This window comes from Euprymna scolopes, chromosome 19, assembly GCF_053919585.1.
Source record: "Euprymna scolopes isolate OS-2025 chromosome 19, ASM5391958v1, whole genome shotgun sequence".
NCBI lineage: Eukaryota > Metazoa > Mollusca > Cephalopoda > Sepiida > Sepiolidae > Euprymna > Euprymna scolopes.
The window spans coordinates 41,063,111-41,076,217 of NC_136500.1; the positions used below are offsets into that span (position 1 = coordinate 41,063,111).

At 32.2% G+C, this 13,107-nt stretch overlaps 1 protein-coding gene across 2 annotated transcripts in view; it reads left to right on the plus strand.

Moving 5' to 3' along the window:
• The window catches only part of LOC145303543 (uncharacterized), a 573,173-nt gene extending 569,704 nt beyond the window's left edge, over positions 1-3,469 (plus strand). For both annotated transcript variants that reach the window (XM_080145014.1, XM_080145015.1), the window contains exon 3: positions 1-3,469. This exon is cut by the window's left edge and continues 7,158 nt beyond it. The gene's annotated coding sequence lies outside the window, so the exon portion shown is untranslated.
• The last annotated feature ends 9,638 nt before the right edge of the window (positions 3,470-13,107 follow it).

The window sequence follows — 13,107 nt, forward strand, 5'->3', positions numbered from 1 at the left end:
TAAATGAGGGAAACAAAGTAAGAGAGAACGAGATAGATAGAGAGAGAGAGAGAGAGAGAGTGAGAGAGAGAGAGAGTGAGAGAAAGAGAGAAATTAAAGCGTGTGGAGAAGTAATGCATTAAAAAGGACGCATTTTCAAAGAGGAGTAAATAAGAGAGAGTCAGAGTCAATTATGGAATTAACTTCTTGTGCAACCTAAAAATTATGACTCATTAGAACCGGTTAAATTAATCTTTGTAATATATATCTCAATTTTAAAATTAAGTCAAATTTTTTCAAGTCCCTTGGGTTATTGCATTATATGAGAAAGGAAGCATAGTAGAAAGGCGTTAAATAATTTCATTTATTTAATAATCAAATATGTATCTAATTTAAATTCATTTTGTTAAAGATTTACGTGTATACCAGTAATTCATGGACAAGTGTTTCTTAGTTTTACCTGTTTTAAGCATTGCTACCTTTCTTAGCAAAGAATCAAATTAGACAGCTAGTTCTGTACATGTGAATTGGGTACATTACAAGAAATCTCGCAATGATGATGACGGGTGATGCTCAGAAACATTGATGCACGTAAAATATTAAATAAAAAAAATTGTACATAAACAAATGAATAAACACACACACACACACACACACATGCATACACACACATATATTATGGTTTACAACAAAACTATATTTTATACGCTTAGTTGATCCATGTTCATTTTTTTAGATGCCAACAGGACCTAAATGAACAATGTTTTGTACTTTTACTGTTGAATGTTTCTACTCTTGACCATACAATACAAAAACTTATATATATATATATATATATATATATATATATGTAACCTTGTAAAAATTTAAATAGATATTATATTGCACACATGTGCTAGCATTTAAATATTATTTTTTTCTTTTTTTTGACGGATTAATTTATTCAATATTTTATTAAAAAAATCTCCAGGTTATAAGCGTTCAAATGACAATTACTTTTCTCTTGTAAATTTCAGAAAATATAGCACCCATACACACACACATATATATATACATATATATACATATATATATATATATAAATATACACATATATATGTATACGTTTATAGCATATATTAATATGACATATATATGATATATATATATATATGTATATCACATATATACATATAAGATATACATATATTACACATATATCTATAAATACTAGATAAATAGATATACATCATATATATATATATATATATATATATATATATATATATATGATACATATATATGTATATATACACCAAGGATTTCCGCATTGTAATATTCCTCTTCACTCTTTCTATCCTCGCTAATATTTCGTAAAGTATATATTGTAGTAATGGTAGGGTTTAATTCATGAATAATTGATATCAAAGTTTTATATTTAGTTTACGAATATGTTCATATGTATATACTAACTTTTACATATATTAATATGTATATATGCATTTATATATATTCATATGTATATCTATTCAGGTATATGTATATATACATATATATATATTCATCTGTTATTATATATATATATGTATCTATATTAATATATTTACATGTATTTGATTATATACTTATTATTATGCATATATTTAGATATATATTGATATGTATACATAGACTTATACGTATATATGTATTTATATATGCAGTTATACAAACATGTATATATATATATTCATATGTATATATATATGCGTATATATTTATTCATATGTGGATATATATATTTATATGTGAATATATACGTATGTATATGCATGTATATATGTGTATGTGTATATATGCAGATATTAATACGTATTAATAAATGTATATATACCTTTATATTTGTACATATATATATGTATATATATATATATATATATATATATATATATATATATCAGATTACCCTCAAATTATAACTGTCTTCAAACATCCCGACCCATTCCCCTCATCTTCATCTTACAAACCTCTCGTATGGATAAATGTAGATTTCATATCTTCTACACAATCAACATTATCACCCTTGCATATCATTTCGTTTTTGGAAAAATGAAACGTTTTAAAAAAAAAAGACAACACTAAGGTAGGTTGCGCCAAACATACGTATATATATATATATATATATATATATATATATATATAAGTGTGTGTGTGCATATATGTGTATATATTTATGTATGTATAATTATATATGCATATGTGTGTGCATGTATATGTATATATTTATGTATATATATGGCTATATATACCCATATATGCATATGTGTATGCATATGTAAATATAAGTATGTATATGTATATACATTCATGCATATGTGTATATATGTAAATGTGTATATATATTTATATACATGCATGCATGTATATACTTATAAGTACAAATATATGTATATACATATGTACATGTATATATTGTATATTATACTGGAGTGTTTTTTGTGATTTTATAGTATATGTATATATCAAGTTATATAGAGTATGCCTATACAACTGCTATATATATGTATATATATATGCATGTATATTTATACACGTATATACATATTTATATATATATAGTCATTGATTTAATAGGAAGGGTGTGTAAAAAATCAATGTCAGATTTGATTACATGAAATGTCTATTAGAAAATAGAAAGATTTTTTAAAAAATGGACATTTTCGAAACAAGTTGAATGCAGAACATGATGTACAGACATTTATGACTTCTGTTTAAAAATGAAATGAATCACACATTGTTTAGTGTACTTCTTGGCACATGGGTTGCAAACAATGTGTCGTGCAGGGAAACTATTTTATTATCATTTTTGACGCATGATGAGTGCAAATATTAAGAGGAAACAAAAATCAAAAGAATTGATGCGATATTGGAGCAAGTAAAGATGCTAGACACAAGACAACTTGTTTAAAATAAGAACAATCCGCCAGACGGGTCGCTGTTAGACCCGAAGCAAAACCTACCAGTAATTTTGGCTGGTTATTCATTTTGTTTTTATTTAAAAACAAACAAAAAGAAAAACAAGAAAATTAACTATTATACAAATAATAAAATAAAATTACACACAAAAAATATCAACTGCTCACATGTCATCGTTTAATTAAATACAAAAAAACAAAAAACAAAACAACACACAATGTCGTGAGGGTGTATAAATATATACATTTGACAGGATTTATAAGTAATTTTTTTAAGAAAATGTTTAAGGGGTAAGTGCGGATGTTAGTACAGATTAAATATTCGGGTGCTTCGGAATTCACCCACACTATCTAAAGGCGCCACCCCCAAAGAAAACTTTAAAAAAATTGTACTTCAAACCTTTTGTTTTTACTTTGGTGTTTTTTCTTTTCTTTTTTTTTTTCAATCGGAGATTTTGTTAATTTTTTCAAGAATTCTTTTGTTTCGTATTTTTTGTTTTAAAATTTTTCTCTGTCTTTTCGAAAAATAAAATCAGAGACGATATGTATCATACCGATGTATGTATTCTTTTTATTATTATTATTATTATTATTATTATTATTATTATTATTATCATCATCATTATTATTATTATTATTTAAGCACTGGATTTATAAATTTATATACAAACAAAAGACATGACTACCGTTCTGCCTCCAGACACAGTGGATGCTACCGGTAAGAGTGCTTGCGTGTGTGATTGTGAGTAGCGGATGACACAATCTCCCAGCATCCTTTTCCTGAATCAGCACTGCCTAATTCCAGTCGTAAGGAGAAGTCCAGAACGACTGGAAACAATACCGAGGTAAGAGAAGAGTACGTACTGCACGTGGCATTCTCGAATGGTCACCCATTTTCGTATTGACCAGGCTGAATGATTCTTACCTTCAGTGATTGAACGGGACCCAGTATCGACATGATCATACCGTACTAAAACCAAAGTCTCGGACCTGAGACATAAACGTGTTACAATGGCATTTTATTTTTGCCATATTTAATAAAAAAAATTCTATTCTACTGAGGAATAAATTAAAAAAAAAAAAAACTTTCGTAAAAAAAGGGAAAACTATAAATAAGATGTAAATGTTCATGCAACTCTTTTTTCAAATAGCAAATTCAAAAACCCTATATTCAGAGCATAGGAAATTTCACCGGGTGTCCTGTTGGTGTAGCAGGCCGAGAGAAAGTTTAAATGCGTTTCAACGAATATTTTCAATAAAACGTGCTCGTAAAGCCAAGTCAATTCACGACGGTCCCCAGCGTGGCGCGTCGTTAATAGAACAAGATTATTGTCGGAGTCTTCTGTGACTGGGCCTATGGCTCCACTCGTTTCCACGAAGTGGGGCTGGAACACAAATCTGACGGCGTATTTTGATCGTTTGTAGTCGTCAGTTGGCACATCTATATGTTCAGCTCTTGTTCCGTTTCTGACTTTAGCGCAAAAGTGTCGCCACAAGACGCATACCATGTTAGCGGGCTTTTTTTTACAAGGGAGTCACCGTTCAACAATGCCCAGAGACTACACGAGGATATTATATATGAGGTCGACGGGGAAAAACCGTAATGATCCCTGGTGGTGCCAATTAGATAGAATTTGACCATTTAAAAGGACTGCTTAACAAGAAGTTTTTTTTTACATTGGACATGAGAACGATCATCAGATGTTTTGTATGTATGAGTCCTAGTGACATATGACCAAGTGGTCCTAGATGTTGTATCAAAGTTTACAATTACCCAAAGGTGCTGAGTTCAATCCTGAACGAAGGCAGTGAAAAGTAACATTCAAAACAGAGAATCAGTACCTATGTCCCAGAGCCTAGCTGGAGTCCGAACACGGTACCCCCGTAATAATAATATAGGGTTGGGTTCGAGACTCGGTTCCCCAGTTCGATACAAAACACCTGCTGAAGGACGGAGGGCAAAACGACCGAAACGTTGTGACTATAGCAACCAAGATGAGGAAGTCAGCCAGACACTCTCAATACACCGGATAAAGTTCCATAGTCGGGCAGTTTTAGAATAGAAATTTGTTTCATGGAATTTAGGTTTAGTTTTAGACACTGGGAGTAGTGGAAATTGTTTACAATGTTGTTTCTTGTGAATATTTTGCAAGGAGGCATAGACTGATGCACGGTGGAGCACTTACTATGACAATGACGATAGAGCAGAGCTCGACTCGCAACGTCTCATCTGTAAGAATAATAGTTTAAGGTGGAGAAAATAACATTACCGACTAGGTTTCCAAACCCGTTTTGAACGCTGTGAAGACAGAAAAATGGTGCTCTGAGTAGATACCGGCCAGATGTAATAACACTAGTCCATATTAGGATATATTTCGTTCTTTTATAGGTAGGAGATTTTACCAGAAGCGAGATACTTTCTGGAATGGAGACATACACTTTCAATTGGTCAGGGTCAAAAGAGACGACGATCGGGTTAGGATTCATTCTATAATTTAAAGATAGGGAATTCTTCGGCGCTCTTTCTACATGAAACACTCCGAAGTCCATACTAGCTGAATTACTAGTCTCAGGACGGGTTCATAATCCCGAAACACCATAATATCATTTAGCATGTACTAGAGGGTCGGAGAAAAAAAATTATCGAAACAAATAAAAACACAATCAGCTAATGTGAAAACTGTATTAGAGATGTGATGCGATTAAAGTTCAAACTTACGAGATATATTTTACAGCCGCATTCGCCAAACATTTAAACACTATGGGGCAGTAAATGAATAGTTTTCAATGTGCGAAGTCGTAATACAAATTAAAAAAAATGTAAATATATTTATATAATAACTAGATAAATCTTCGATTTAAAGCAGATAAAATAATTGCCCCGAACAGAATAGGTGCACCATTTTTGTGTCATTATCAAATCAGAATAAAATTTTACCGATGTTGTGCTTTGAACTCTTATTCAAATTTCTGAAAAAGTCTTTTACAAAAAATGTCTGATATTTAAGGTTTAGTTTCCAGGGACAATAAATTGCAAGTCCAGTTATATTGCTTGATTAATAAGGAATCAATTTAATGCAAATCTGAAATATCCGAATATTTAACAGAGAAATTCTGCCTATATTATGATTAATAAAATCTTAAAAGATAATAGCTTTCATGGATAATTTAAAAAAACCCAGAAATATCAGAGACATCTGAAATTTCTTCACGTATTTTCATTCGTTCTAAGTCCGTTATACATTAAACAAAATTAAACGAAATATAGTCTATATTGCTCAGCTTTAAACATAGTGCAGGATAGAATTATAAAATGATCGCCTAGAAAAGACCACATGATTTCATCTACTAGTTGGTCAGATGTGTACATATCTCAAGAGAGATAGGTGCCTTCTCTCATATCTGAAAGTGAATGAAATGCAATCATGGCCGTTAAAGGATTGAGGGGACAGTTCAACGAAGTTTGTGACCACGATTATAGTCTTTGATATGGTTTCAAGTGAGAGCCACGTCACGTTACCTCACATCTTCAGAGTCGGTTTCAACGTCAACACCAAAGTATATCTGAATGTGTGACGATCCTCTGGTGCAATTAGTTGGACGCTGGTAGACCCTGGATGTGGCAGCAGTCCTCGGCGCCGACCCACAAATCCAAAAAGACCCAGGCTTAGCTTCAGAAGGAATGTCCCCTTCTCTAATAGCCCCCCTCCTCCTCTCCCGACCTGAACATGCAGGACTACTTCATTTGGTCATACGCCGAGAGCATTACCAACATTACCTCACAAACATGAAGACCAGCCTAATCGTCGCCATCCGCCGAGTATTCGTCGTGCTGTGGAGGCGCTTTGTAGAAAAGGCATGCTCCCAGTTCCGGACCAATATCGAGGCAGTAATTGAGGCTGAAGGCGAGCACGTTGAATAGATGTCAGCTCTACTACAAACCAAGTTATTTGAATTGATGTTTTTTATTAAAAGTTTTTAAATAAAGCTGTAGTGTTGTTTTCTATAGGGCAATAATTTTTTCTGTCCACACTTCATTGTGTTTTTAATGTCATAATTATCGTTTCATTAGTTTAGAACTGAAGTCCACACATATAATTGTATAGACATAATACTTAACATTATATTACAAGAAATACCGTTATTTTATTAACATGAGGTTTAGCAATTATAATAATGTTATATTGTAATGCTTAAATAAAAAAAAACACACATTCAACATTTTAAATTATTCACGCATTAAATATTTATAGTGTGATGTTTGTTCCGATTTCTTTGAAATAAATTTGTGGGTTGCAGGATTCTCCAATGACGTCGTTTCAAAACAGAGAACTATGTTTATTTCGACACGAGATGAATAGTGCGTTTTAATAGCAATGAGATAGGAAAATCTATTTTACATAAATACGCTTTATTTAAAATAGAATTTAAAAAAATCAATGCTTTTTCAAAGACGAACAAACATAAAAGATGCATGTAAATTCGTTTTGGGACTACCGCCAACAGTTTTATTTTTCATTAATGCTTAAATTGCTTTTTGATCATTTGCAATCTTCTGCAAACGTTGTTGCATGACAATGCATATTTCCTGCTTCCATTCATGACGAGGACGTAAAAAAATTAAATATGCATCTTAAATAAGCGATATGAAGTTTGCAATTAGAAACAACGGCAGGCAATCGTGTGCTATCCCCTTCGTCAAGGCCAAGTAGTTTGAGGGCCGAAGTCAAGCCAGAAATGTGTAACGTCCGTCAGGTGATATCTATGAGGGTGCTCTATCTAGTAAACCTGTCGACGCTCCAGTCTATATGAAAGGATATGAAGTCCATGCCAGCTGAATTACCAGCTTAATTCATTATTCCGAAGCACAATTGGACCATCAAGCTGATAGCTATCCCCCCTGTCGTGGCCAAATAGTTCGAGGATTGAAGGCAATTCTGCGATGTCTTAGACCCACCCAATTATATAAAGGCTGTGGAATCAATGCCAGCTGGAGTACTTGTATAACAATATGTCCATTATCGCGAAACCCAATCGGACGGTTTAGCATGTACAAGCGAAGATATTTTATTTAATGCAAATAAACCTGCTACTAATATACGTTTATACCTCGGATTTTCTTCCGTTCGACAAACTACTATTAAATAGCACTTTAATAAAAATGATTCCCTAATATCTTTGCAGACCCTAAAAGGCTTGTATATCATTGGTTGACGACCACTGATTGTGAGATTCTCCAAGCTATCAAACCATGTACAAAAAATCAAAGAACCGTTTGTAATTTTATCTTTGTTTTAAATCACAGAAAATGTTGTATATTTTGACGTTTGGATGGCGCTGGATTGCCCAGTGAGGCAGGCATGAACTGCGATGAGTTCGATTTTGTAGAGATGTGAAATGTTTTGATGAAGGAGGAATATTTTTGAAAAATAAATATTTAATACAATAAAATATTTCCAGGATATTTATGATAATCAAATATTGTGAATTTAGTAAAATCAGTTAAATGATTATATAATAAAATATTTAGAAATTTTAGTTTGTAAAGAAAACAATATTTACGAAAACAATATTTACGAAAACAATAATTACGAAAACAATATTTACGAAAACAATATTTACGAAAACAATATTTACGAAAACAATATTTACGAAAACAATATTTACGAAAACAATAATTACGAAAACAATATTTACGAAAACAATATTTACGAAAACAATAATTACGAAAACAACATTTACGAAAACAATAATTACGAAAACAATATTTACGAAAACAATATTTACGAAAACAATATTTACGAAAACAATATTTACGAAAACAATAATTACGAAAACAACATTTACGAAAACAATATTTACGAAAACAATATTTACGAAAACAATATTTACGAAAACAATATTTACGAAAACAATATTTACGAAAACAATAATTACGAAAACAATATTTACGAAAACAATATTTACGAAAACAATATTTACGAAAACAATAATTACGAAAACAATATTTACGAAAACAATATTTCCGAAAACAATATTTACGAAAACAATATTTACGAAAACAATATTTACGAAAACAATAATTACGAAAACAATATTTACGAAAACAATAATTACGAAAACAATATTTACGAAAACAATATTTACGAAAACAATATTTCCGAAAACAATATTTACGAAAACAATATTTACGAAAACAATATTTACGAAAACAATATTTACGAAAACAATATTTACGAAAACAATAATTACGAAAACAATATTTACGAAAACAATAATTACGAAAACAACATTTACGAAAACAATATTTACGAAAACAATATTTACGAAAACAATATTTACGAAAACAATATTTACGAAAACAATAATTACGAAAACAATAATTACGAAAACAATATTTACGAAAACAATATTTACGAAAACAATAATTACGAAAACAACATTTACGAAAACAATAATTACGAAAACAATATTTACGAAAACAAACAATATTTACGAAAACAATATTTACGAAAACAATATTTACGAAAACAATATTTACGAAAACAATATTTACGAAAACAACATTTACGAAAACAATAATTACGAAAACAATATTTACGAAAACAATAATTACGAAAACAACATTTACGAAAACAATAATTACGAAAACAACATTTACGAAAACAATATTTACGAAAACAATATTTACGAAAACAATATTTACGAAAACAATAAGATTGATTTGCTAACTAACAAAGAAACGAGGTTATATATATTCACAAAAAACAGACCAGCCATGATCAGTTTTGAATTTCTTAACGTACGAGATCAATAAACAGGAGTTATTGACAAAGTAGGGATGTTATCCATGCAGTCTATGAGAGTATTCAGTGGACACAACTAGAGAATATGTAGAAATTAAGATAAACGTGTGCAAACTCCGAGGGAAACGTGGATAAAATTGTCTGTGGATTTGTTGTCATAGTGTTTTCTTCGGTAGAAAAGTATCTCAATTACAGATATCACTTTAAAGAAAACAATGAGGAATAAGTGGATTATTCCAGAAATGGAATGTTTCATTTCCATTTGACGCCAAAAGAAAAAAACGTTTATTCATCTCGGTTACAAGAATAAATCTAAAATGTATTTGTCCTGTTTGTGGACGGCCCAATAATATGTATTTACAATCGGGCACACGGAATGGATACAGACTCTTTCTCTTTTATATATGCACACAAGAGATACGGTTGGTATAAGTTACACATTTACACGGACATTAAACGACACGATCAGTTATGTAGATACACGTTATTTATATGAAGACTTATGTACACACATACATCACAGACGGCATATACATATATACATATATATATATATATATATATATATATATATATATATATATATATATGAATAATAATTTAATCACATCCATTGATATACGAAGATATTATTTTATGCGTACATTTTTCAGTATTTACTTCAACATTGCTCAATACATAGGCAGAGCAATAGAGCAAGGTAGTAAGTTATGAAAATATATATGGCAATTAAACTACACAGAATATTCCGCGTTTCGTTTAGTGGTTCAAGTTAAATTCTGAAAATCAAAATACAGACACATATATTAGAGTTAAGAATTTATTCTTTGACAAAAGGAATATATAGAAGGGGGTTATGTTTATTTTATTAATCCATGGATTTTCAATAATGGCTCATATCATCAGAGGAAATGAAATGCGGTTAGCAAAATGTTCAGCTGTGAATAGACACGTATTTTGCTTTTCAACACAAATATTGAAAAGAAATTTTGGGTGGTGATTAATAAATATAGGAAAATAATTATAGGAAAGGGAATCTCATAGAACCTGGGCAGTCCATTATCAGAAGGAATACAATGTCCTCCGGGGTTTTCTTGCCAGATAGGCAGAACATTGGTTCAGGGGAGAAGGCAGTAATCCCATATAACAAGAATGTTCCTTACTGATTTTCCGAAGGGTATACGGGGCGGCCATATTCGTTGGTGAGTTGAATATGTTTTGGTAGATGTGATCCAAAATCTTTTAAGGTGATGAAACAGTGTATCAGATATTGGATGAATATAACATTCCATTGCATTGAACTCCTCCTATATATTCCTTTTGTCAAACAATAAATTCTTAACTCGAATATATGTGTCTATATTTTTGATTTTCAGAATTTAACTTTAACAACTAAATTTATTTATTGCTCTATTCTTAAATATTGAGCTTCTCGTTTTTCGCTAGGAACACCCTGAAAGGATTACCTAAAGTAATATCTATCAGGATCTTCACCTGATTTTTAATCGGTGTCTTATATATATATATATATATATATATATATATATATATATATATATATATATACATATTACTGTCCTTTTCGTTTTTGCTTTCCCTCTCTGTCATGTTCTAACCAAATACGTCGACCTGTTTCCACAAATCCCAAATCCTCAAAATGAAATAACTCCAAAAAAAAATGAACCCCGTCCTCCAACTTAAACCCCTACTACCATGTCTCCTTCTCCAACATTAGGGGTTTACGTTCCAACCTTCCAGTGGTTGAAACCCAATTACAAGAGACGAAACCTGACATATTCTTCATAAGCGAAACTGGAATAGGGCCGACCACTTCCCTAGACGAGTTCATAATTAAAGGATACTCTAACTTAACATCTAAATCTGATCGCCAAGATCGCCATGGGCACGGAATATGTGCCTACATTAAAGATGGCTTTCCGTATGGTAGGGATATCTCCAGTGAAGACCCTAATTTACCTTATATGTGCTTCCTGGTTGCACTTGCTTACAGCACTGCATTTATATTTGCCCTCTATCGCCCCCTACAACAGTGGAGTTACTATCTTTAATATCTGAGGAAACTGACCACATCCCGTCTGCTCATCCTTCGGTCAACATCCACATTTGTGGTGAATTCAATGTTCAAAATGTGGAATAGCTGACGCACTCGAACAAGACAGATGATGAGGGGAGGTTCTGTCATGATTGCGCCATTGCCTATGACCTCACCCAGATTGTTCATGAACCCACCCATGTGGCCGATAGTTCCGGTCAGTACGGTTGCCTTCTAGACCTTTTTCTTACTACTTCCCCTGAGCTATGTTCATGTTCCGTTCTGTCTTCTCTGGGATCTTCTGACCACTCGGTTGTATCAGTTAAGATAAAAATGAAATGCAACAAGTCTTCAGGCGTACCTCTCCACCGTACTGTATATCGATACTCTACGGCAGACAGGGATAGCTTCCTTACATTATATCTGATCTACCCCTGCATTCCATGTTTAAAAAAGATGTGCCCTCTATAGTATCAGATCTGACCGAATGGTTACTGTAGGCATAGACCTATTCATACCATCAAAAATTTTCCAATAAAAACCTAACAGCCAGCCATGGTTCTCCCCAGAATGTGCTGCTGCCATCGCGCAGAGAAATCACTTTTTCCATAGCTACCAACGTAATAGATGCACTGAAACTAAAGCTGCTTTCAGGACTGCACGCAACCACTGTAAAAGTATAATAAAATGCAAGAGAGCTATATGCCCAGTCCGTTAATCCAAAGTAGCTGAGAAGCAGCTTGGTTCCCACCAGTTTGAGCAAATAGCAAAAAGGATCCTGAACAGAAGCGTGCGTTCTATCCCAACCAGCATCAATGGACCAGAGGTCATCACGTCAGCATCAGACAAGGCCAAACTATATGCCAAGAACTTTGTCAGCTAATTCTACCCTATGCGACGAAGGTCATCAACTCCCCGGAGTTCCTCCTATAACAGATAACACGCTATGCAACATACAAATATTTGTGCCTGAGGTCGCCAAGCTAATAAAGAACCTTGATTTCAATAAAACAACTGGCGCTGACGTCATTCCAATTATAGTGCTGAAAAATCTTCAATCAGAACTTGCCCCCATACTTACAAAACTGTTTAAGCGTTGTCTTAAGGAGAAGTGCTTTCCAACACCCTGGAAAACCTCATCAGTATGCCCTGTATTGAAGAATTCAGGTGATAAGGACATTATATATATATATATATATATATATATATATATATATATATATATATATATATATAATGATCGCCACTTCTTTATTGATTTCAGGGGTCTGTGTGCACGTGGATTGTCTTTCATTCCGGCTTTCTTCTTACATACTCGTTTACAGGAAGAAAACTT